Here is a 26,028-nt window from a genome sequence, read left to right as displayed (position 1 = left end):
GTGGAAGAAGAAGACGAAGTAGAGGAAGTGGCAGAAGTGGACAAAATGGAGGAAATAGAGGAAGTGGAGGAACTGGAGGAAGGGGACGAAGTCGAGGAAGTGGACGAAGCCGAGGAAGTGGACAAAGTGGAGGAAGTGGAGGAAGTGGACGAAGTTGACGAAGCGGACGAAGCGGACGAAGTGGACCAAGTTGACGAAGGGGACGAAGTTGATGAAGATGACGAAGTTGAAGAAGTGGAAGAAGTGGAGGAAGTGGAGAAAGTGGAGGAAGTGGACGAAGTGGTGGAAGTGGACGAAGTTGACAAAGTGGACGAAGTGGATGAAGTGCATGAAGTTGATGAAGTGGACGAAGCAGAGGAAGGGGAGGAAGCGGAGGAAGCGGACGAACTACACAAAGTGGAGGAAGTGGAGGAAGTGGAAGAAGAAGTGGACTGAGTTGACGAAGTGGAGGAAGTGGAAGAAGAAGTGGACGAAGTGGATGGAGTCGACGAATTTGACGAAGTTGACAAAGTGGACGAAGTTGACAAAGTGGACGAAGTGGAGGAAGTGGACGAGGTTGACGATGTGGAGGAAGTTGACGAAGTGGAGGAAGTGGAGGAAGTGGACGAAGTGGACGAAGTGGGCGAAGTGGATGAAGTCGACGAAGTGGACGAAGTGGAAGAAGTGCAAGAAGAAGTGGACGAAGTTGACGAAGTTGACGATGTGGACGAAGTTGACGAAGTGGAGGAAGTGGACGAAGTTGACGAAGTGGACCAAGTTGACGAAGTTGACGTAGTGGACGAAGTGGAGGAAGTAGACGAAGTTGACGAAGTGGAGGAAGTGGAGGAAGTGGAGGAATTGGACGATGTGGACGAAGTGGGTGACATGGACGAAGTAGAGGAAGTGGCAGAAGTGGAAGAAATGGACGAAGTGGACAAAGTCGAGGAAATGGACGAAGTGGACAAAGCCGAGCAAGTGGACAAAGTGGAGGAAGTGGAGGAAGTGGACGATTGTGACGAAGTGGAGGAAGTGGAAGAAGTTGACGAAGGGGACGAAATTGACAAAGATGACGAAGTTGAAGAAGTGGAAGAAGTGGAGGAAGTGGTGGAAGTGGAGGAAGTAGAGAAAGTGGTGGAAGTGGTGGAAGTGGACGAAGTCGACGAAGTGGAGGAAGTGGAGGAAGTGGAGGCAAAGTGGACGACGTTGACGACGTGGACGAAGTGGAGGAAGTGGACGAAGTGGAAGAAGTGGAAGAAGTGCAGGAAGTGGACGACGTGGAAGAAGTGGAGTAAGTGGAGGAAGTGGAGGAAGTGGACGGAGTGGACGAAGTGGACGAAGTGGACGAAGTGGACGAAGTGGGGAAAGTGGAGGAAGTGGAGGAAGTGGAGGAAGTGGTGGAAATGGACGAAGTTGACAAAGTGGAAGAAGAAGACGAAGTAGAAGAAGTGGCAGAAGTGGACGAAATGGAGGAATTAGAGGACGTGGAGGAACTTGAGGAAGGGGACGAAGTCGAGGAAGTGGCCGAAGCCGAGGAAGTGGACAAAGTGGAGGAAGTGGAGGAAGTGGACGAAGTTGACGAAGCGGACGAAGCGGACGAAGCGGACGAAGTGGATGAAGTGGACGAAGTTGACGAAGGGGACGAAGTTGACGAAGATGACGAAGTTGAAGAAGTGGAAGAAGTGGAGGAAGTGGAGAAAGTGGAGGAAGTGGAGGAAGTGGTGGAAGTGGTGGAAGTGGTGGAAGTGGACGAAGTGGACGAAGTCGAAGAAGTGGAGGAAGTGGACGAAGTGGAAGAAGTGGAAGAATTGGAGGAAGTGGACGAAGTTGACGACGTGGACGAAGTAGAGTAAGTGAAGGTAGTGGAGGAATTAGAGGAAGTAGAGGAAGTAGAGGAAGTAGAAGAAGTGGAGGAAGTGGAGGGAGTGGAGAAAGTTGAGGAAGTGGACGAAGTTGACGAAGTGGACGAAGTTGACGAAGTGGACCAAGTTGACGAAATGGACGAAGTTGACGAAGTGGTCGAACTTGACGAAGTGGACGAAGTGGAGGAAGTGGAGGAAGTGGAGGAAGTAGGGGAAGTGGAGGAAGTGGACGAAGTGGACGAAGTGGACAAAGTAGAGGAAGCGGAGGAAATGCACGAAGTGGAGGAAGTGGAGGATGTGGAGGAAGTGGAGGAAGTGGTGTAAGTGGACGAAGTTGACGAAGTTGACGAAGTGGTCGCAGTGGAGGAAGTGGAGGAAGTAGAGGAAGTGGAGGAAGTGGAGGAAGTGGAGGAAGTGGTGGAAATGGACGAAGTTGACGAAGTGGAAGAAGAAGTGGACGAAGTTGACGAACTTGACGAAGTTGACAAAGTGGACGAAGTGGATGAAGTGCATGAAGTTGATGAAGTGGACGAAGCAGAGGAAGGGGAGGAAGCGGAGGAAGCGGACGAACTACACGAAGTGGAGGAAGTAGAAGAAGAAGTGGACGTAGTGGACGGAGTCGACGAATTTGATGAAGTTGACAAAGTGGACGAAGTTGACAAAGTGGACGAAGTGGAGGAAGTGGACGAAGTTGACGATGTGGAGGAAGTTGACGAAGTGGAGGAAGTGGAGGAAGTGGAGGAAGTGGACCAAGTAGACCAAGTGGACGCAGTGGATGAAGTCAACGAAGTGGACGAAGTGGAAGAAGTGGAAGAAGTGGAAGAAGAAGTGGACGAAGTTGACGATGTGGACGAAGTTGACGAAGTGGAGCAAGTGGACGAAGTCAAGGAAGTGGACGAAGTGGACAAAGCCGAGCAAGTGGACAAAGTGGAGGAAGTGGAGGAAGTGGAGGCAAAGTGGACGACGTTGAAGAAGTGCAAGAAGTTGACGAAGGGGACGAAGTTGACAAAGATGACGAAGTTGAAGAAGTGGAAGAAGTGGAGGAAGTGGTGGAAGTGGAGGAAGTAGAGAAAGTGGTGGAAGTGGACGAAGTGGACGAAGTGGAGGAAGTGGAGGCAAAGTGGACGACGTTGACGACGTGGACGAAGTGGAGGAAGTGGACGAAGTGGAAGAAGTGGAAGAAGTGGAGGAAGTGGACGACGTGGACGAAGTGGAGTAAGCGGAGGAAGTGGAGGAAGTGGATGGAGTGGACGAAGTGGATGAAGTGGAAGAAGTGGGGAAAGTGGAGGAAGTAGACGAAGTGGAGGAAGTAGACAAAGTGGACGAAGTAGAGGAAGCGGAGGAAGTGCACGAAGTGGAGGAAGTGGAGGAAGTGGTGGAAGTTGACGAGGATGACGAAGTGGACGAAGTGGACGAAGTGGAGGAGGTGGAGAAAGTAGAGGAAGTTGTGGAAGTGGAGGAAGCGGAGGAAGTGGAGGAAGTGGTGGAAATGGACGAAGTTGACAAAGTGGAAGAAGAAGACGAAGTAGAGGAAGTGGCAGAAGTGGACGAAATGGAGGAAAGAGGAAGTGGAGGAACTGGAGGAAGGGGATGAAGTCGAGGAAGTGGACGAAGTCGAGGAAGTGGACAAAGTGGAGGATGTGGACGAAGTTGACGAAGCGGATGAAGCGGACGAAGCGGACGAAGTGGACGAAGTGGACGAAGCTGACGAAGGGGACGAAGTTGGCGAAGATGACGAAGTTGAAGAAGTGGAAGAAGTTGAGGAAGTGGAAAAAGTGGAGGAAGTGGACGAAGTGGAGGAAGTGGTGGAAGTGGATGAAGTCGACGAAGTGGAGGAAGTGGAGGAAGTGGACGAAGTGGACGAAGTGGAAGAAGTGGAAGAATTGGAGGAAGTGGACGAAGTTGACAACGTGGACGAAGTGGAGTAAGTGGAGGAACTGGAGGAATTAGAGGAAGTGGAGGAGGTGGAGGAAGTGGACGATGTGGACGAAGTAGAAGAATAAGTGGAGGAAGTAGAGGAAGTGGAGGAAGTGGAGGAAGTGGAGGAAGTAGAAGAAGTGGAGGAACTGGAGGGAGTGGAGGAAGTGTAGGAAGTGGACGAACTTGACGAAGTGGACGAAGTGCACAAAGTTGACGAAGTGGACGAAGTTGACGAAGTGGACGAAGTTGACGAAGTGGACGAAGTGGAGGAAGTGGAGGAAGTGGAGGAAGTGGAGGAAGTGGAGGAAGTGGACGAAGTGGACAAAGTAGAGGAAGTGGAGGAAATGCACGAAGTGGAGGAAGTGGAGGAAGTGGACCAAGTCGACGAAGTGGAGGAAGTGGAGGAACTGGAGGCAAAGTGGACGACGTTGACGACGTGGACCAAGTGGAGGAAGTGGACGAAGTGGAAGAAGTGTGAGAAGTGGAGGAAGTGGACGACGGGGAAGAAGTGGAGTAAGTGGAGGAAGTGGAGGAAGTGGACGGAGTGGACGAAGTGGAGAAAGTGGGGAAAGTGGAGGAAGTGGAGAAAGTGGAGGAAGTGGTGGAAATGGACGAAGTTGACAAAGTGGAAGAAGAAGACGAAGTAGAGGAAGTGGCAGAAGTGGACAAAATGAAGGAAATAGAGGAAGTGGAGGAACTGGAGAAAGGGGACGAAGTCGAGGAAGTGGACGAAGCCGAGGAAGTGGACAAAGTGGAGGAAGTGGAGGAAGTGGACGAAGTTGACGAAGCGGACGAAGCGGACGAAGTGGACGAAGTGGACGAAGTTGACGAAGGGGACGAAGTTGACGAAGATGACGAAGTTGAAGAAGTGGAAGAAGTGGAGGAAGTGGAGAAAGTGGAGGAAGTGGACGAAGTGGTGGAAGTGGACGAAGTCGACGAAGTCGAGGAAGTGGAGGAAGTGGACGAAGTGGAAGAAGTGGAAGAATTGGAGGAAGAGGACGAAGTTGACAACGTGGACGAAGTGGAGTAAGTGGAGGAAGTGGAGGAATTAGAGGAAGTAGAGGAAGTAGAAGAAGTGGAGGAAGTGGAGGGAGTGGAGGAAGTTGAGGAAGTGGACGAAGTTGACGAAGTGGACGAAGCTGACGAAGTGGACGAAGTGGACGAACTTGACGAAGTGCACGAAGTGGAGGAAGTGGACGAAGTGGAGGAAGTAGGGGAAGTGGAGGAAGTGGAGGAAGTGGAGGAAGTGGACAAAGTAGAGGAAGCGGAGGAAATGCACGAAGTGGAGGAAGTGGTGTAAGTGGACGAAGTTGACGAAGTGGACGCAGTGGAGGAAGTGGAGGAAGTAGAGGAAGTGGAGGAAGTGGAGGAAGTGGTGGAAATTGACGAAGTTGATGAAGTGGAAGAAGAAGTGGACGAAGTTGACGAAGTGGAAGAAGAAGTGGACGAAGTTGACGAAGTAGACGAAGTTGAAAAAGTGGACGAAGTGGATGAAGTGCATGAAGTTGATGATGTGGACGAAGGAGAGGAAGCGGAGGAAACGGAGGAAGCGGACGAACTACACGAAGTGGAGGAACTGGAGGAAGTGGAAGAAGAAGTGGACAGAGTTGACGAAGTGGAGGAAGTGGAAGAAGAAGTGGACGAAGTGGACGGAGTCGACGAATTTGACGAAGTTGACAAAGTGGACGAAGTGGACGAAGTTGACGATGTGGAGGAAGTTGACGAAGTGGAGGAATGGAGGAAGTGGAGGAAGTGGAGGAAGTGGATGCAGTCGACGAAGTGGACGAAGTGGAAGAAGTGCAAGAAGAAGTGGACGAAGTTGACGAGGTTGACGATGTGGACGAAGTTGACGAAGTTGACGAAGTGGAGTAACTGGACGAAGTTGACGAAGTTGACGTAGTGGACGAAGTGGAGGAGGTAGACGAAGTTGACGAAGTGGAGGAAATGGAGGAAGTGGATGACGTGGACGAAGTAGAGGAAGTGGCAGAAGTGGACGAAATGGAGGAAATAGACGAAGTGGAGGAAGTGGACGAAGTGGACGAAGTCGAGGAAGTGGACGAAGTGGACAAAGCCGAGCAAGTGGACAAAGTGGAGGAAGTGGAGGAAGTGGAGGAAGTGGACGAATGTGACGAAGTGGAGGAAGTGGAAGAAGTTGACGAAGGGGACGAAATTGACAAAGATGACGAAGTTGAAGAAGTGGAAGAAGTGGAGGAAGTGGACGAAGTGGAGGAAGTAGAGAAAGTGGTGGAAGTGGTGGAAGTAGATGAAGTCGACGAAGTGGAGGAAGTGGAGGCAAAGTGGACGACGTTGACGACGTGGACGAAGTGGAGGAAGTGGAAGAAGTGGAAGAAGTGGAGGAAGTGGACGACGTGGAAGAAGTGGAGTAAGTGGAGGAAGTAGAGGAAGTGGACAGAGTGGACGAAGTGGAGGAAGTGGGGAAAGTGGAGGAAGTGGTGGAAATTGACGAAGTAGACGAAGTGGACGAAGTGGGGAAAGTGGAGGAAGTGGAGGAAGTGGAGGAAGTGGAGGAAGTGGTGGAAATGGACGAAATGGAGGAAATAGAGGAAGTCGAGGAAGTGGCAGAAGTGGACGAAATGGAGGAAATAGAGGAAGTGGAGGAACTTGAGGAAGGGGACGAAGTCGAGGAAGTGGACGAAGCCGAGGAAGTGGACAAAGTGGAGGAAGTGGAGGAAGTGGACGAAGTTGACGAAGCGGACGAAGCGGACGAAGTGGACGAAGTTGACGAAGGGGACGAAGTTGACGAAGATGACGAAGTTGAAGAAGTGGAAGAAGTGGAGGAAGTGGAGAAAGTGGACGAAGTGGACGAAGTGGTGGAAGTGGACGAAGTCGACGAAGTCGAGGGAGTGGAGGAAGTGGACGAAGCGGAAGAAGTGGAAGAATTGGAGGAAGAGGACGAAGTTGACGACGTGGACGAAGTGGAGTAAGTGGAGGAAGTGGAGGAATTAGAGGAAGTAGAGGAAGTAGAAGAAGTGGAGGAAGTGGAGGGAGTGGAGGAAGTTGAGGAAGTGGACGAAGTTGACGAAGTGGACGAAGTTGACGAAATGGACGAAGTTGACGAAGTGGTCGAACTTGACGAAGTGGACGAAGTATAGGAAGTGGAGGAAGTAGAGGAAGTGGAGGAAGTAGGGGAAGTGGAGGAAGTGGAGGAAGTGGACGAAGTAGAGGAAGCGGAGGAAATGCACGAAGTGGAGGAAGTGGAGGATGTGGAGGAAGTGGAGGAAGTGGTGTAAGTGGACGAAGTTGACGAAGTGGTCGTAGTGGAGGAAGTGGAGGAAGTAGAGGAAGTGGAGGAAGTGGAGGAAGTGGTGGAAATGGACGAAGTTGACGAAGTGGAAGAAGAAGTGGACGAAGTTGACGAACTTGACGAAGTTGACAAAGTGGACGAAGTGGATGAAGTGCATGAAGTTGATGAAGTGGACGATGCAGAGGAAGGGGAGGAAGCGGAGGAAGCGGACGAACTACACGAAGTGGAGGAAGTGGAGGAAGTGGAAGAAGAAGTGGACGAAGTGGACGGAGTCGACGAATTTGACGAAGTTGACAAAGTGGACGAAGTTGACAAAGTGGACGAAGTGGAGGAAGTGGACGAAGTTGACGATGTGGAGGAAGTTGACGAAGTGGAGGAAGTGGAGGAAGTGGACGAAGTGGATGAAGTGGACGAAGTGGACGAAGTGGACGTAGTGGATGAAGTCGACGAAGTGGACGAAGTGGAAGAAGTGGAAGAAGTGGAAGAAGAAGTGGACGAAGTTGACGATGTGGACGAAGTTGACGAAGTGGAGGAAGTGGAGGAAGTGGACGAAGTCGAGGAAGTGGACGAAGTGGACAAAGCCGAGCAAGTGGACAAAGTGGAGGAAGTGGACGAATGTGACGAAGTGGAAGAAGTGGAGGAAGTGCAAGAAGTTGACGAAGGGGACGAAGTTGACAAAGATGACGAAGTTGAAGAAGTGGAAGAAATGGAGGAAGTGGTGGAAGTGGAGGAAGTAGAGAAAGTTGTGGAAGTGGTGGAAGTGGACGGAGTCGACGAAGTGGAGGAAGTGGAGGCAAAGTGGACGACGTTGACGACGTGGACGAAGTGGAAGAAGTGGAAGAAGTGGAGGAAGTGGACGACGTGGACGAAGTGGAGTAAGTGGAGGAAGTGGAGGAAGTGGATGGAGTGGACGAAGTGGAGGAAGTAGACGAAGTGGAGGAAGTAGACAAAGTGGACGAAGTAGAGGAAGCGGAGGAAGTGCACGAAGTGGAGGAAGTGGAGGAAGTGGTGGAAGTGGACGAGGTTGATGAAGTGGACGCAGTGGACGAAGTGGAGGAGGTGGAGGAAGTAGAGGAAGTGGAGGAAGTGGAGGAAGTGGAGGAAGTGGTGGAAATGGACGAAGTTGACAAAGTGGAAGAAGAAGACGAAGTAGAGGAAGTGGCAGAAGTGGACGAAATGGAGGAAATAGAGGAAGTGGAGGAACTGGAGGAAGGGGATGAAGTCGAGGAAGTGGACGAAGCCGAAGAGGTGAACAAAGTGGAGGAAGTGGACGAAGTTGACGAAGCGGACGAAGCGGACGAAGCGGACGAAGCGGACGAAGCGGACGAAGCGGACGAAGCGGACGAAGCGGACGAAGTGGACGAAGCTGACGAAGGGGACGAAGTTGACGAAGTTGAAGAAGTGGAAGAAGTGGAGGAAGTGGAGAAAGTGGAGGAAGTGGACGAAGTGGTGGAAGTGGTGGAAGTGGATGAAGTCGACGAAGTGGAGGAAGTGGACGAAGTGGAAGAAGTGGAAGAATTGGAGGAAGTGGACGAAGTTGACAACGTGGACGAAGTGGAGTAAGTGGAGGAAGTGGAGGAAATAGAGGAAGTGGAGGAGGTGGAGGAAGTGGACGATGTGGACGAAGTAGAAGAATAAGTGGAGGAAGTAGAGGAAGTGGAGGAAGTGGAGGAAGTGGAGGTAGTACAAGAAGTGGAGGAAGTGGAGGGAGTGGAGGAAGTTGAGGAAGTGGACGAAGTTGACGAAGTGGACGAAGTGGACAAAGTTGACGAAGTGGACGAAGTTGACGAAGTGGACGAAGTTGACGAAGTGGACAAACTTGACGAAGTGGACGAAGTGGAGGAAGTGGAGGAAGTGGACGAAGTGGACGAAGTGGACAAAGTAGAGGAAGCGGAGGAAATGCACGAAGTGGAGGAAGTGGAGGAAGTGGAGGAAGTGGAGGAAGTGGTGTAAGTGGACGAAGTTAACGAAGTGGACGCAGTGGAGGAAGTGGAGGAAGTAGAGGAAGTGGAGGAAGTGGTGGAAATGGACGAAGTTGACGAAGTGGAAGAAGAAGTGGACGAAGTTGACGAAGTTGACAAAGTTGACGAAGTGGATGAAGTGCATGAAGTTGATGAAGTGGACGAAGCAGAGGAAGGGGAGGAAGTAGAGGAAGTGGACGAAGTGGACGAAGTGGAGGAAGTGGAGGAAGTGGAGGCAAAGTGGAGGAAGTGGACGAAGTGGAAGAAGTGTGAGAAGTGGAGGAAGTGGACGACGGGGAAGAAGTGGAGTAAGTGGAGGAAGTGGACGGAGTGGACGAAGTTGACGAAGAGGAGGAAGTGGAGGAATTGGGGAAACTGGAGGAAGTGGAGGAAGTGGTGGAAATTGACGAAGTTGACAAAGTGGAAGAAGAAGACGAAGTAGAGGAAGTGGCAGAAGTGGACAAAATGGAGGAAATAGAGGAAGTGGAGGAACTGGAGGAAGGGGACGAAGTCGAGGAAGTGGACGAAGCCGAGGAAGTGGACAAAGTGGAGGAAGTGGACGAAGTTGACGAAGCGGACGAAGCGGACGAAGTGGACAAAGTTGACGATGGGGACGAAGTTGACGAAGTTGAAGAAGTGGTAGAAGTGGAGGAAGTGGAGAAAGTGGAGGAAGTGGAGGAAGTGGTGGAAGTGGTGGAAGTGGACGAAGTCGAGGAATTGGAGGAAGTGGACGAAGCGGAAGAAGTGGAAGAATTGGAGGAAGAGGACGAAGTTGACGACGTGGACGAAGTGGAGTAAGTGGAGGAAGTGGAGGAATTAGAGGAAGTAGAGGAAGTAGAAGAAGTGGAGGAAGTGGAGGGAGTGGAGGAAGTTGAGGAAGTGGACGAAGTTGACGAAGTGGACGAAGTTGACGAAATGGACGAAGTTGACGAAGTGGTCGAACTTGACGAAGTGGACGAAGTATAGGAAGTGGAGGAAGTGGAGGAAGTAGGGGAAGTGGAGGAAGTGGAGGAAGTGGACAAAGTAGAGGAAGCGGAGGAAATGCACGAAGTGGAGGAAGTGGAGGATGTGGAGGAAGTGGAGGAAGTGGTGTAAGTGGACGAAGTTGACGAAGTGGTCGCAGTGGAGGAAGTGGAGGAAGTAGAGGAAGTGGAGGAAGTGGAGGAAGTGGTGGAAATGGACGAAGTTGACGAAGTGGAAGAAGAAGTGGACGAAGTTGACGAAGTTGACGAAGTTGACAAAGTGGACGAAGTGGATGAAGTGCATGAAGTTGATGAAGTGGACGAAGCAGAGGAAGGGGAGGAAGCGGAGGAAGCGGACGAACTACACGAAGTGGAGGAAGTGGAGGAAGTGGAAGAAGAAGTGGACGAAGTGGACGGAGTCGACGAATTTGACGAAGTTGACAAAGTGGACGAAGTTGACAAAGTGGACGAAGTGGAGGAAGTGGACGAAGTTGACGATGTGGAGGAAGTTGACGAAGTGGAGGAAGTGGAGGAAGTGGACGAAGTGGATGAAGTGGACGAAGTGGACCAAGTGGACGTAGTGGATGAAGTCGACGAAGTGGACGAAGTGGAAGAAGTGGAAGAAGTGGAAGAAGAAGTGGATGAAGTTGACGATGTGGACGAAGTTGACGAAGTGGAGGAAGTGGAGGAAGTGGACGAAGTCGAGGAAGTGGACGAAGTGGTCAAAGCCGAGCAAGTGGACAAAGTGGAGGAAGTGGACGAATGTGACGAAGTGGAGGAAGTGCAAGAAGTTGACGAAGGGGACGAAGTTGACAAAGATGACGAAGTTGAAGAAGTGGAAGAAGTGGAGGAAGTGGTGGAAGTGGAGGAAGTAGAGAAAGTGGTGGAAGTGGTGGAAGTGGACGAAGTCGACGAAGTGGAGGAAGTGGAGGCAAAGTGGACGACGTTGACGACGTGGACAAAGTGGAGGAAGTGGACGAAGTGGAAGAAGTGGAAGAAGTGGAGGAAGTGGACGAAGTGGAGTAAGTGGAGGAAGTGGAGGAAGTGGATGGAGTGGACGAAGTGGACGAAGTGGAGGAAGTGGGGAAAGTGGAGGAAGTAGACGAAGTGGAGGAAGTAGACAAAGTGGACGAAGTAGAGGAAGCGGAGGAAGTGCACGAAGTGGAGGAAGTGGTGGAAGTGGACGAGGTTGATGAAGTGGACGAAGTGGACGAAGTGGAGGAGGTGGAGGAAGTAGAGGAAGTGGAGGAAGTGGAGGAAGTGGAGGAAGTGGTGGAAATGGTCGAAGTTGACAAAGTGGAAGAAGAAGACGAAGTAGAGGAAGTGGCAGAAGTGGACGAAATGGAGGAAATAGAGGAAGTGAAGGAACTGGAGGAAGGGGACGAAGTCGAGGAAGTGCACGAAGCCGAGGAAGTGGACAAAGTGGAGGAAGTGGAGGAAGTGGACGAAGTGGACGAAGTTGACGATGTGGACGAACTTGACGAAGTGGAGGAAGTTGACGAACTTGACGAAGTGGACGAAGTTGAGGAAGTGGAGGAAGTGGAGGAAGTAGAGGAATTGGAGGAAGTGGAGGAAGTGGAGGAAGTGGAGGAACTGGAGGAAGTAGACGAAGTGGAGGAAGAAGTGGAGGGAGTAGAGGAAGTAGAGGAAGTAGAGGAAGTTGAGGAAGTGGCGGAAGTAGAAGAAGTGGAGGAAGTGGAGGGAGTGGAGGAAGTTGAGGAAACGGACGAAGTTGACGAAGTGGCCGAAGTTGACGAAGTGGACGAACTTGACGAAGTGGAGGAAGTTGACGAACTTGACGAAGTGGAGGAAGTGGAGGAAGTGGAGGAAGTGGAGGAAGTAGACGAAGTGGACGAACTGGACAAAGTAGACAAAGTAGAGGAAGCGGAGGAAATGCACGAAGTGGAGGAAGTGGAGGAAGTGGTGTAAGTGGACGAAGTTGACGAAGTGGACGAAGTTGGCGAAATGGAGGAAGTGGAGGAAGTGGACGCAGTGGACGAAGTGGAGGAAGTAGAGGAAGTGGAGGAAGTGGTGGAAGTGGACGAAGTTGACGAAGTGGAAGAAGAAGTTGACGAAGTTGACGAAGTTGACGAAGTTGACGAAGTTGACAAAGTGGACGAAGTTGAAGAAGTTGACAAAGTGGACGAAGTGGATGAAGTGCATGAAGTTGATGAAGTGGACGAAGCAGAGGAAGGGGAGGAAGCGGAGGAAGCGGACGAACTACACGAAGTGGAGGAAGTGGAAGAAGAAGTGGACGGAGTTGACGAAGTGGAGGAAGTGGAAGAAGAAGTGGACGAAGTGGACGCAGTCGACGAATTTGATGAAGTTGACAAAGTGGAGGAAGTGGACGAAGTTGACGATGTGGAGGAAGTTGACGAAGTGGAGGAAGTGGACGAAGTGGATGAAGTGGACGAAGTGGACAAAGTGGACCAAGTGGACCAAGTGGATGAAGTCGACGAAGTGGACGAAGTGGAAGAAGTGGAAGAAGAAGTGGACGAAGTTGACGAAGTTGACGATGTGGACGAAGTGAACGAAGTTGACGAAGTGGAGGAAGTGGACGAAGTTCACGAAGTGGACCAAGTGGACGAAGTTGACGTAGAGGACGAAGCGGACGAAGTTGACGAAGTGGACGAACTGAAGTAAGTGGAGGAAGTGGAGGAAATGGAGGAAGTGGAGGAAGTGGAGGAAGTGGAGGAATTGGACGACGTGGACGAAGTGGATGACGTGGACGAAGTAGAGGAAGTGGCAGAAGTGGGCGAAACAGAGGAAATAGACGAAATGGAGGAAGTGGAGGAAGTGGACGAAGTGGACGGAGTCGAGGAAGTGGACGAAGTGGACAAAGCCGAGCAAGTGGACAAAGTGGAGGAAGTGGACGAATGTGACGAAGTGGAGGAAGTGCAAGAAGTTGACGAAGGGGACAAAGTTGACAAAGATGACGAAGTTGAAGAAGTGGAAGAAGTGGAGGAAGTGGTGGAAGTGGAGGAAGTAAAGAAAGTGGTGGAAGTGGACGAAGTCGACGAAGTGGAGGAAGTGGAGGAAGTGGAGGCAAAGTGGACGACGTTGACGACGTGGACGAAGTGGAGGAAGTGGAGGAAGTGGAAGAAGTGGAAGAAGTGGAGGAAGTAGACGACGTGGACGAAGTGGAGTAAGTGGAGGAAGTGGAAGAAGTGGATGGAGTGGACGAAGTGGAGGAAGTGGGGAAAGTGGAGGAAGTAGACGAAGTGGAGGAAGTGGCCAAAGTGGACGAATTTGAGGAAGCGGAGGAAATGCACGAAGTGGAGGAAGTTGAGGAAACGGACGAAGTTGACGAAGTGGCCGAAGTTGACGAAGTGGACGAACTTGACGAAGTGGAGGAAGTTGACGAACTTGACGAAGTGGAGGAAGTGGAGGAAGTGGAGGAAGTGGAGGAAGTGGAGGAAGTAGACGAACTGGACGAACTGGACAAAGTAGACAAAGTAGAGGAAGCGGAGGAAATGCACGAAGTGGAGGAAGTGGAGGAAGTGGTGTAAGTGGACGAAGTTGACGAAGTGGACGAAGTTGGCGAAATGGAGGAAGTGGAGGAAGTGGACGCAGTGGAGGAAGTGGAGGAAGTAGAGGAAGTGGAGGATGTGGTGGAAGTGGACGAAGTTGACGAAGTGGAAGAAGAAGTTGACGAAGTTGACGAAGTTGACGAAGTTGACAAAGTGGACGAAGTTGAAGAAGTTGACAAAGTGGACGAAGTGGATGAAGTGCATGAAGTTGATGAAGTGGACGAAGCAGAGGAAGGGGAGGAAGCGGAGGAAGCGGACGAACTACACGAAGTGGAGGAAGTGGAAGAAGAAGTGGACGGAGTTGACGAAGTGGAGGAAGTGGAAGAAGAAGTGGACGAAGTGGACGCAGTCGACGAATTTGGTGAAGTTGACAAAGTGGAGGAAGTGGACGAAGTTGACGATGTGGAGGAAGTTGACGAAGTGGAGGAAGTGGAGGAAGTGGACGAAGTGGAGGAAGTGGACGAAGTGGACAAAGTGGACCAAGTGGATGAAGTCGACGAAGTGGACGAAGTGGAAGAAGTGGAAGAAGAAGTGGACGAAGTTGACGATGTGGACGAAGTGAACGAAGTTGACGAAGTGGAGGAAGTGGACGAAGTTCACGAAGTGGACCAAGTGGACGAAGTTGACGTAGTGGACGAAGCGGACGAAGTGGACGAAGTTGACGAAGCGGACGAACTGAAGTAAGTGGAGGAAGTGGAGGAAATGGAGGAAGTGGAGGAAGTGGAGGAATTGGACGACGTGGACGAAGTGGATGACGTGGACGAAGTAGAGGAAGTGGCAGAAGTGGGCGAAACAGAGGAAATAGACGAAATGGAGGAAGTGGAGGAAGTGGAGGAAGTGGAGGAAGTGGACGAAGTCGAGGAAGTGGACGAAGTGGACAAAGCCGAGCAAGTGGACAAAGTGGAGGAAGTGGACGAATGTGACGAAGTGGAGGAAGTGCAAGAAGGGGACGAAGTTGACAAAGATGACGAAGTTGAAGAAGTGGAAGAAGTGGAGGAAGTGGTGGAAGTGGAGGAAGTAAAGAAAGTGGTGGAAGTGGACGAAGTCGACGATGTGGAGGAAGTGGAGGAAGTGGAGGCAAAGTGGACGACGTTGACGACGTGGACGAAGTGGAGGAAGTGGAGGAAGTGGAAGAAGTGGAAGAAGTGGAGGAAGTAGACTGATGACTGATGCAGAGTAGCTGATCTACTGATCCGAGAGATCTGATTCAACGGAGCTATGCTGAACTTTGAGAATTGCACCTCGAGCTTCAACTGAGAATAATTCTCGGTAGCTCCAGCGGAGGTCTGGAAGAGATGTTAATGGCAGCGGAGGAAGTGTATGGTGAGTTTAGTGAAACTGGATGATATGCTCAGTGAATGACTACAACTCAGGCAGCCGTCCATACAAGGAAGGAAGTTGCAGGGAAGGTTTAAGCAAGTAATGACTTTCGGAGGGAGAATTGGCAGCAGCAAATCTCAACAGAATTTCATTTATCCAAAAGTGACTTTATAAGTGTAGCTACCATGAATTTATATGTGATCCATGGAGCTGTAGCTATGATGGAAAGCGTGACCCATGTGCAAAAGGTGAAAGAAATATGAAAAACGTGCTAAAAGCTAAAGCAACACGTGAATTGGTGGAATTGAAGGACGGAAGTGCTGCCGTGGTGTGTTTAGTAAGGCCTGGTGGTGCAGCTAGCAACTTTGACCATCAACTGGACAGTTTTACCCTTCTCTTGTTGTCTTCAAATTCCACTTAAATTGAAGGAAAAGAACGCGCCCTGTTGTGTCCATATCTTCAAGCTCTTCTTGAATTCTTCTAGCCATACTTCTAGTAATGGGTCCATGCCCTAAGTCATCATCTCCTTCCCCTTGAAGAGGATTTGTCCTCAAATCTAAATCATCATCTGTATCAACTCCTGCAAAAGGACGAAGATCAGTAACATTAAAAGTAGAATGGACACCATATTCTGATGGAAGGTCTAACTGATAAGCATTATTGTTGACCTTCTTAAGGATTTTAAAAGGACCATCCCCTCGAGGACTTAATTTGGACTTCCTTTGAATAGGAAATCTTTCCTTTCGAAGGTGAAGCCAAACCAAGTCACCTTCATTGAAAATGACTTCCTTTTTACCCTTATTATGATACTTAGCATATCTCTCACTTTGTAGTTGTATTTGATTACTAATCCTCTCATGAAAATTTTTAATGAATTTGGATTTAGATATTCCCTCTTGATGAACAAACTCATGTGAAGAAGGTAAGGGAATCAAATCCATAGGTGTGAGAGGATTAAAACCGTATACAGCTTCAAAGGGAGATATTTTAGTAGTTCGATGAACTACCCTATTATAAGCAAACTCCACATGTGGAAGATACTCATCCCAAGATTTGTGGTTACCCTTGAGGACTACTCTTAATAGAGTGGATAGAGATCTATTTACTACTTCAGTTTGACCATCTGTTTGAGGATGGCAAGTAGTAGAAAAAGACAGCTTAGTCCCTAATCGAGACCATAAGGTTCTCCAAAAGTGACTAAGAAATTTTGAATCTCTATCAGAAATGATGACTCTAGGTAGTCCATGAAGTCTAACCACATCTCGAAAGAATAACCTAGCCACATTACTTGCATCATCTATCTTGTGGCATGGTATAAAATGAGCCATTTTGCTAAAACGATCCACAACCACAAAAATAGAATCAAAACCCCTTGCTGTTTTGGGTAGTCCTAAGACAAAATCCATGCTAATATCTTCCCAAGGAGTTGAAGCAATGGGTAAGGGAGTGTAAAGACCATGAGGCATTGCTCTAGATTTGGATGTTAAACAAGTAATGCACTTGAAACAATGCCTTTGGACTTCTCTCCTCATGTGGGGCCAAAAGAATTTCTCTTTTAGCATGCTTAAGGTTTTATCAACCCCAAAATGCCCCATCAACCCTCCCTCATGCATTTCTTTGACAAGAAGTTTTCTTTGTGAGCCTTGGGGTATACAAATTTTGCCTTCTTTGAAAAGATACCCATCTCTCACATAGAATCCTCCTTGTGGCTTTTGCAAACATTCCTCATATAAGGTGGAAAAGTCACTATCCTGAGTATACAATTCTTTTATGTTATCAAACCCAAGAATTTGAGCTCCTAAAGTGGCTAGTAAGATATTTCTTCTTGACAAAGCATCTGCCACTATATTAGCCTTCCCTTTCTTGTATTTGATAACATAAGTGAACTGTTCAATGAATTCCAACCACCTAGCATGTCTCTTTTGCAACTTGTGTTGGCTCTTCAGATATTTTAGTGATTCATGATCACTATGAATAATAAACTCCTTGGAAACAAGATAATGTTCCCAAGTTTGAAGAGCCCTCACAAGAGCATAGAGCTCTTTATCATAGGTGGGGTAATTACAAGAAGCACCATGAAGTTTTTCACTAAAATAAGCAATTGGGTGTCCTTCTTGTAATAACACAGCACCTATTCCGTGTCCAGAAGCATCACATTCTAACTCAAAAGTTTTGGCAAAATTTGGAAGAGCTAGAATGGGAGCTTGAGTGAGCTTCTCTTTAAGTAGCTCAAAAGCCTTTTGTTGTTTGTCTTCCCAAATGAATGTAACATCCTTTTTCACCAACTCATTGAGAGGTGAAGCTAGACTAGAGAAGTTAGGCACAAATCTTCTGTAAAAGCTGGCCAATCCATGAAAACTCCTAACTTCTCCTACATTCTTTGGGATGGGCCATTCTTGGATAGCCTTTACTTTCTCAGGGTCAACATGGACCCCACTTTTATTGACTACAAAACCAAGAAAGATGACACTATCAACACAAAAGGTGCATTTGTCAAGATTTGCAAACAATTTATTGGTTCTAAGAATTATTAGAACAGCTTTCAAATGTTTTTCATGATTTTGCAAATCTTGACTATATACCAATATGTCATCAAAATAAACAACTACAAACTTCCCAATGCAATCCCTTAAAACATGATTCATAAGTCTCATGAATGTACTTGGGGCATTTGTAAGACCAAAAGGCATTACTAGCCACTCATATAACCCAAACTTAGTCTTAAAAGCAGTTTTCCACTCATCACCTTCTTTGATTCGAATTTGGTGATATCCGCTCTTAAGATCTATTTTGGAGAAAATTTGAGCCCCATGTAATTCATCCAACATATCATCAAGTCTAGGGATGGGATGTCTATATTTTATTGTGATGTTGTTGATAGCCCTACAATCACAACACATGCGCCACTTCCCATCCTTTTTGGGTACCAACAACACCGGTACAGCACAGGGGCTTAGGCTCTTTTGAACCAAACCCTTATCTAGTAATTCTTGGACTTGTGACTCAATCTCTTTGGTTTCTTGGGGATTAGTCCTATAGGCAGGCCTATTAGGAAGAGTTGCCCCTGGAAGGAAGTCAATTTGATGTTCTATTCCTCTTAATGGTGGAAGCCCATTTGGAATTTCTTTGGGAAATAGATCATCAAATTCCTTCAAAAGTTTTTGTATTGAAAGAGAAAGAGTAGTAGTCTGAGACTCACTAGATGTGCAAGTGAGTGTTCCTTGGCAAAGAAGAAGGTATGAAGGTTGCTCAACTTGAAGTGTGTTGTTTAAAGTCTTTTTATTTAAAAGTACTTCATGTTGAGTGACCTTGTGGGAAGGAACACTGGACTCTATCACCTCTTTTTCTCCACTCTTTTGTTTTTTTTTTTTTTTCTTTTCTGTTTCTTTTCCTGATCCCTAGCGGACTTCATTTGTGCTTGATCTTGTGCCACTTGGTAGGTGTCAAAGGTTGAAGCACAAATTTCTTGTCTTGTTTGTGCACAGTTATGGTATTGGTAAGACCATGGTGTATAGTGTTATGATCAAATTGCCATGGTCTACCCAATAGCACATGGCAAGCTTCCATGGGAACTACATCACAAATAACTTCATCTTTGAAGTTCCCTATGGATAGAGCCACTTTAACTTGATTCTTGACTGTAATGTCCCCATCTTCATTTAGCCAATGAAGTCTATAAGGTTTGGGATGGGGTATTACAGCAAGATTCAGCTTTTCAACTAGTCTGGTGCTACAACAGTTGCAGCAAGACCCACTATCAATAATGAGAGAACAATAGTTTTCTTGAATTTTACACCTTGTATGAAAAATGTTCTCTCTTTGTGATAGTTGTTCCAGACTTGGTTGACTGCTAAGCACCCTTCTCACCATGAGAAGTTGACAATCATCCGCAAATACTTCCTCTTCTTTTTCCGTATCACTCTCACTATCACTGGTGGGGGATTCACTTTCACTGCTATAGATGTCCTTTCCTTTTAAAAGAATGGTTCTTTTAGTAGGACATTGAGCAGCTATATGACCCCTACCTAAACACTTGAAACACTTTATGTCACTTGTGCGAGTGTGTGAAGAGGATTCTTTGTTTGGTTTCTCAACTATTTTGGCTAGAGGTTTGAGGGGTTCTTTTGCTTTAGTAAATTTCTGATCAAAGGGAGACTGAAATCTTTTGGCAGAAATTTTCCGCTGATTTTGTTGTTCTACCTTTATACACATTTGAACAAGTTCATTCAAATCTCTATAAGGTAGAAGTTCAACTTTATCCCTTATTTCCAAATTTAACCCACTCAAAAACCTAGCTAAAGTAGTTTCCTCTGCCTCTGTGATCCCTGCTCTCATTATGTATAGCTCCATTTGTTGTCTATAGCCTTCAACAGACATAGACTTTTGTTGTAACCTTTGGAGCTTATCCATGAGTTCCCTTTTATAGTAAGAGGGAATGTGCCTTTTCTTGAGAGCAGCTGTGAGTTCATTCCAATATTTAATGGGAGGAAGTTGTTGTCTCAGTCTCTCTTTGACTAGAGCAGTCCACCAATACATTGCATACCCTTGAAAACTAAGGGTAGCTAGAGAGACTTTCCTTTCCTCCGACACTTGTTGACAAGCAAATATTTGCTCTACTTTCATTTCCCAGTCAAGGTAAGCCTCAATGTTATCTTTCCCATGAAAATGAGGCAATACCACATTGACTTCCTTAGGAGGAGGAGGAAAAGTTTCATAGTCACGCCTATGCCTTCTTGATGAAGAAGGATAGTAATCTCCTACTCTTAAGTTTTCTTGCTCACCTTGGGATTCTCCACTCATGCTTCTCTCCCTATACTGAACTTGTTCATCTCTTAGCATTTTCAACTCATTAGTAACCATGGCATTGTGCAATTCTCTTTGAATCTTTTCTTGCCCTATTTTCCTTTCAATTTCTTTGAGTTGATTGACAAGAGTTTGAAAACAAAATTGTTCTTTAGGCTCCTCATTAATTCTAGGGGAGTGTCTTCCAGACATTTTATGAACTTAAAAATTTTCTTGAAGTAAAGACTAAGAGAGTTCACTTGAGGACAATATTCCAGGTAAGAGAGGTGGACCTTGTAGGTCACTTAAGTACCAAGTCTTGCCTTGCCAAATATGTCCTTAGTTACTTACTAGAAGTCTTTAAATCAAAATCACTTCTAAATTCACTAAATATATAGAGACACAAACAAACACAAAGAAAGAAAACCTTAGACTCTAATGTCGGACTCTAAGACTTCCTAGGCGAAACTTGCAAAATAAAAAGAAATTAAAGGTGAGGTCTCCTAGGTGAGGCTTAGAAATTTTGGAATCTAAGACACACTCACCGTCTACCAATTTTAAAGTGATGAGACTTTAAGTCAAGTTAGCAACTGAGGGAAGAACACTTATGAGCTCTTCCACTTCACTTGCTTGAAATGGCCAACTTACAAAAAAAAATGGAAAAGAAAAACAAAAGCAATACAATGGAAACAACAAAATTTGGTGGAACAAGAATGTAGTTTAATGTGGCAGCTTTGGTTGCTCTCAAACAAGTAATGAATCAGACTAGATTCATGCAATTCTCTCAGCTGCAAAGTGACTCTCTCCTAAGCTGGAACCGTGAAGAAAATCTGCTGTGAAATTGCTGTGAATTCTGCTGTGAATTTGTTGCAGCAGCCACACCACTCTACCACTCCGTCAGCTTTACTATGTTGGCTTGTCTAACCATTCTCCTTACTTCCTTTGATGCCTCCTTGTATGTATAGAGTCTAAGTTGTAACACACCTACACAGCAGTCCAGTTCAGAACTTACAGTTTCTCCTCATACTGCCAGTAATTACCAAAATATTGACACCAACACAGAACCTTTTATCAAACAGGTTATGTGCAAGAATTCCAAAAATTTTAAAATCAATGAATTAAGCAGGTGGTAATCACGGTGACACTTCAAATGGATCCTAAGAATAGTACTAGAATAGATTGGACACACAGTAATGACAATCAGCTAACAATTGGATCAAAAAAACATTATCCGGCATATGTCACAAACTGTTTGTGAATTTGCCTCAAAGAACAGTCAGCAATTATGCAGAAATGACAAAAAAATGTTGTTTCAACAGTTCACACTATTGGATGCATTGGTCCTTTCAGCTTTTTACTTTGCTTTTCTGATATTTTGGATTTTGTGTATCAGCTGTATGTTATGAAACCAAGCTTCTACTACATCCAAATGTATTAACTAATCAAACACATTTTCTATGATAATTCCACCAAGTTACTGCACTGCTACTGTTTTAAAACAGACTTTTGACCCAAAAATTGAACTAGTCACATATCCTTTTTGCACAGAACAGCTACTGCCAAAATTCACTTCATTCAATCATGTTTAAATGATTAAAACAAACTCGTTGAACCACAATTTGATTCAAAATTCTTTATATATCCAAAATTGAAAGTAGCAGTTCTGATGCAAGCAATTTGAAGTAACTGTGCTAGTTAAATTTTGCAGCTAGCAATGAATCAGCTCAAACAGCACAAAAGTACACTTAAGACAGTCAAAGAAATTTGCTCAAAATGGCAGGATGTGATTTAGATGGCTGGACATAATCTAAAACATTCAGCCACTGGACACGCAGAAAAAAAACTGACTAAGCCAATTGCAGCTCGGTTAACTGCCAATATTAACACCACATGACTTTGCATAAACACTCCATGTTTAAAATCAGATGTCTATGGCTAGTTTCCATGTAAACAACACAATACTTATGCAGGAACTAGTCTCATAGCAGTTGCAGCCAATGAAACAGTCATTTCAGATTTTTTTCAAAATTGATGCGAATTTTCTGTATTGATATACTGGACTCTCCAAACATTGTTACCAATTCATGCACATGAGCTCATTATCTCAATTGTCATTGCTCATATATTTTGCATAAGAATCATGAATCTTACAAAATTTCCAGTACAGATGCAGATTACATGGTATTTAACCAGAATTTTTGACAAAATCGGGATTGCACATAACATATGACATAACAGAATGGATGTTCAAATTAAAATGACTCAAACAAAAATTTCAACCGATTAAAATGAAAAGACTGAATCAATAAAGCAATAGCACGGTTCAAGATTCAACAATCCTAAAGATATGAAAAATTTCCAATGACATAGTAACAGAAACAGCAGAGACAGTGAAGGAATGGTGATGACAGAATTTGAATTATAGAATGAAGACTTATCTCACGGATCCAGTAACCTTGCTCTGAATACCACTTGATGACTGATGCAGAGTAGCTGATCTACTGATCCGAGAGATCTGATTCAACGGAGCTATGCTGAACTTCGAGAATTGCACCTCGAGCTTCAACTGAGAATAATTCTCGGTAGCTCCAGCGGAGGTCTGGAAGAGATGTTAATGGCAGCGGAGGAAGTGTATGGTGAGTTTAGTGAAACTGGATGATATGCTCAGTGAATGACTACAACTCAGGCAGCCGTCCATACAAGGAAGGAAGTTGCAGGGAAGGTTTAAGCAAGTAATGACTTTCGGAGGGAGAATTGGCAGCAGCAAATCTCAACAGAATTTCATTTATCCAAAAGTGACTTTACAAGTGTAGCTACAATGAATTTATATGTGATCCATGGAGCTGTAGCTATGATGGAAAGCGTGACCCATGTGCAAAAGGTGAAAGAAATATGAAAAACGTGCTAAAAGCTAAAGCAACACGTGAATTGGTGGAATTGAAGGACGGAAGTGCTGCCGTGGTGTGTTTAGTAAGGCCTGGTGGTGCAGCTAGCAACTTTGACCATCAACTGGACAGTTTTACCCTTCTCTTGTTGTCTTCAAATTCCACTTAAATTGAAGGAAAAGAACGCGCCCTGTTGTGTCCATATCTTCAAGCTCTTCTTGAATTCTTCTAGCCATACTTCTAGTAATGGGTCCATGCCCTAAGTCATCATAGACGACGTGGACGAAGTGGAGTAAGTGGAGGAAGTGGAAGAAGTGGATGGAGTGGACGAAGTGGAGGAAGTGGGGAAAGTGGAGGAAGTAGACGAAGTGGAGGAAGTGGCCAAAGTGGACGAAGTTGAGGAAGCGGAGGAAATGCACGAAGTGGAGGAAGTTGAGGAAACGGACGAAGTTGACGAAGTGGCCAAAGTTGACGAAGTGGACGAACTTGACGAAGTGGAGGAAGTTGACGAACTTGACGAAGTGGAGGAAGTGGAGGAAGTGGAGGAAGTGGAGGAAGTGGAGGAAGTGGAGGAAGTGGAGGAAGTAGACGAAGTGGACGAACTGGACAAAGTAGACAAAGTAGAGGAAGCGGAGGAAATGCACGAAGTGGAGGAAGTGGAGGAAGTGGTGTAAGTGGACGAAGTTGACGAAGTGGACGAAGTTGGCGAAATGGAGGAAGTGGAGGAAGTGGACGCAGTGGAGGAAGTGGAGGAAGTAGAGGAAGTGGAGCAAGTGGAGGAAGTGGTGGAAGTGGACGAAGTTGACGAAGTGGAAGAAGAAGTTGACGAAGTTGACGAAGTTGACAAAGTGGACGAAGTTGAAGAAGTTGACAAAGTGGACGAAGTGGATGAAGTGCATGAAGTTGATGAAGTGGACGAAGCAGAGGAAGGGGAGGAAGCGGAGGAAGCGGAGGAAGCGGACAAACTGCACGAAGTGGAGGAAGTGGAAGAAGAAGTGGACGGAGTTGACGAAGTGGAGGAAGTGGAAGAAGAAGTGGACGAAGTGGACGCAGTCGACGAATTTGGTGAAGTTGACAAAGTGGAGGAAGTGGACGAAGTTGACGATGTGGAGGAAGTTGACGAAGTGGAGGAAGTGGAGGAAGTGGACGAAGTGGATGAAGTGGACGAAGTGGACAAAGTGGACCAAGTGGATGAAGTCGACGAAGTGGACGAAGTGGAAGAAGTGGAAGAAGAAGTGGACGAAGTTGACGAAGTTGACGATGTGGACGAAGTGAACGAAGTTGACGAAGTGGAGGAAGTGGACGAAGTTCACGAAGTGGACCAAGTGGACGAAGTTGACGTAGTGGACGAAGCGGACGAAGTGGACGAAGTTGACGAAGTGGACGAACTGAAGTAAGTGGAGGAAGTGGAGGAAATGGAGGAAGTGGAGGAAGTGGAGGAATTGGACGACGTGGACGAAGTAGAGGAAGTGGCAGAAGTGGGCGAAACAGAGGAAATAGACGAAATGGAGGAAGTGGAGGAAGTGGAGGAAGTGGACGAAGTCGAGGAAGTGGACGAAGTGGACAAAGCCGAGCAAGTGGACAAAGTGGAGGAAGTGGACGAATGTGACGAAGTGGAGGAAGTGCAAGAAGTTGACGAAGGGGACGAAGTTGACAAAGATGACGAAGTTGAAGAAGTGGAAGAAGTGGAGGAAGTGGTAGAAGTGGAGGAAGTAAAGAAAGTGGTGGAAGTGGACGAAGTCGACGAAGTGGAGGAAGTGGAGGAAGTTGAGGCAAAGTGGACGACGTTGACGACGTGGACGAAGTGGAGGAAGTGGAGGAAGTGGAAGAAGTGGAGGAAGTAGACGACGTGGACGAAGTGGAGTAAGTGGAGGAAGTGGAAGAAGTGGATGGAGTGGACGAAGTGGAGGAAGTGGGGAAAGTGGAGGAAGTAGACGAAGTGGAGGAAGTGGCCAAAGTGGACGAAGTTGAGGAAGCGGAGGAAATGCACGAAGTGGAGGAAGTTGAGGAAACGGACGAAGTTGACGAAGTGGCCGAAGTTGACGAAGTGGACGAACTTGACGAAGTGGAGGAAGTTGACGAACTTGACGAAGTGGAGGAAGTGGAGGAAGTGGAGGAAGTGGAGGAAGTGGAGGAAGTGGAGGAAGTGGAGGAAGTAGACGAAGTGGACGAAGTGGACAAAGTAGACAAAGTAGAGGAAGCGGAGGAAATGCACGAAGTGGAGGAAGTGGAGGAAGTGGTGTAAGTGGACGAAGTTGACGAAGTGGACGAAGTTGGCGAAATGGAGGAAGTGGACGCAGTGGAGGAAGTGGAGGAAGTAGAGGAAGTGGAGGAAGTGGAGGAAGTGGTGGAAGTGGACGAAGTTGACGAAGTTGACGAAGTGGAAGAAGAAGTTGATGAAGTTGACGAAGTTGACGAAGTTGACAAAGTGGACGAAGTTGAAGAAGTTGACAAAGTGGACGAAGTGGATGAAGTGCATGAAGTTGATGAAGTGGACGAAGCAGAGGAAGGGGAGGAAGCGGAGGAAGCGGAGGAAGCGGACGAACTACACGAAGTGGAGGAAGTGGAAGAAGAAGTGGACGAAGTGGACGGAGTCGACGAATTTGATGAAGTTGACAAAGTGGAGGAAGTGGACGAAGTTGACGATGTGGAGGAAGTTGACGAAGTGGAGGAAGTGGAGGAAGTGGACGAAGTGGATGAAGTGGACGAAGTGGACAAAGTGGACGAAGTGGATGAAGTCGACGAAGTGGACGAAGTGGAAGAAGTGGAAGAAGAAGTGGACGAAGTTGACGAAGTTGACGAAGTTGACGATGTGGACGAACTGAAGTAAGTGGAGGAAGTGGAGGAAATGGAGGAAGTGGAGGAAGTAGAGGAAGTGGCAAAAGTGGGCGAAATAGAGGAAATAGACGAAATGGAGGAAGTGAAGGAAGTGGACGAAGTCGAGGAAGTGGACGAAGTGGACAAAGCTGAGCAAGTGGACAAAGTGGAGGAAGTGGACGAATGTGACGAAGTGGAGGAAGTGCAAGAAGTTGACGAAGGGGACGAAGTTGACAAAGATGACGAAGTTGAAGAAGTGGAAGAAGTGGAGGAAGTGGTGGAAGTGGAGGAAGTAAAGAAAGTGGTGGAAGTGGACGAAGTCGACGAAGTGGAGGAAGTGGAGGAAGTGGAGGCAAAGTGGACGACGTTGACGACGTGGACGAAGTGGAGGAAGTGGAGGAAGTGGAAGAAGTGGAGGAAGTAGACGACGTGGACGAAGTGGAGTAAGTGGAGGAAGTGGAAGAAGTGGATGGAGTGGACGAAGTGGACGAAGTGGAGGAAGTGGGGAAAGTGGAGGAAGTAGACGAAGTGGAGGAAGTGGCCAAAGTGGACGAAGTTGAGGAAGCGGAGGAAATGCACGAAGTGGAGGAAGTGGAGGAAGTGGTGGAAGTGGACGAGGTAGATGAAGTGGACGAAGTGGACGAAATGGAGGAAGTGGAGGAAGTAGAGGAAGTGGAGGAAGTGGAGGAAGTGGAGGAAGTGGTGGAAATGGACGAAGTTGACAAAGTGGAAGAAGAAGACGAAGTAG

The 26,028-nt window shown here is 47.1% G+C and overlaps 1 pseudogene; it reads right to left on the bottom strand.

The window, feature by feature from the left end:
* Nucleotides 1-15,182: 15,182 nt before the first annotated feature.
* On the bottom strand, nucleotides 15,183-19,419 carry LOC148203724 (uncharacterized; annotated as a pseudogene).
* Nucleotides 19,420-26,028: the final 6,609 nt, after the last annotated feature.

Source organism: Vigna umbellata, chromosome 2 (assembly GCF_029865625.1).
Source record: "Vigna umbellata cultivar VRB3 chromosome 2, Vumbellata_1.0, whole genome shotgun sequence".
Taxonomy (NCBI): domain Eukaryota; kingdom Viridiplantae; phylum Streptophyta; class Magnoliopsida; order Fabales; family Fabaceae; genus Vigna; species Vigna umbellata.
Note: the sequence above shows the minus strand (reverse complement) of the source record. Positions and strands in the feature narration are given on the sequence as shown.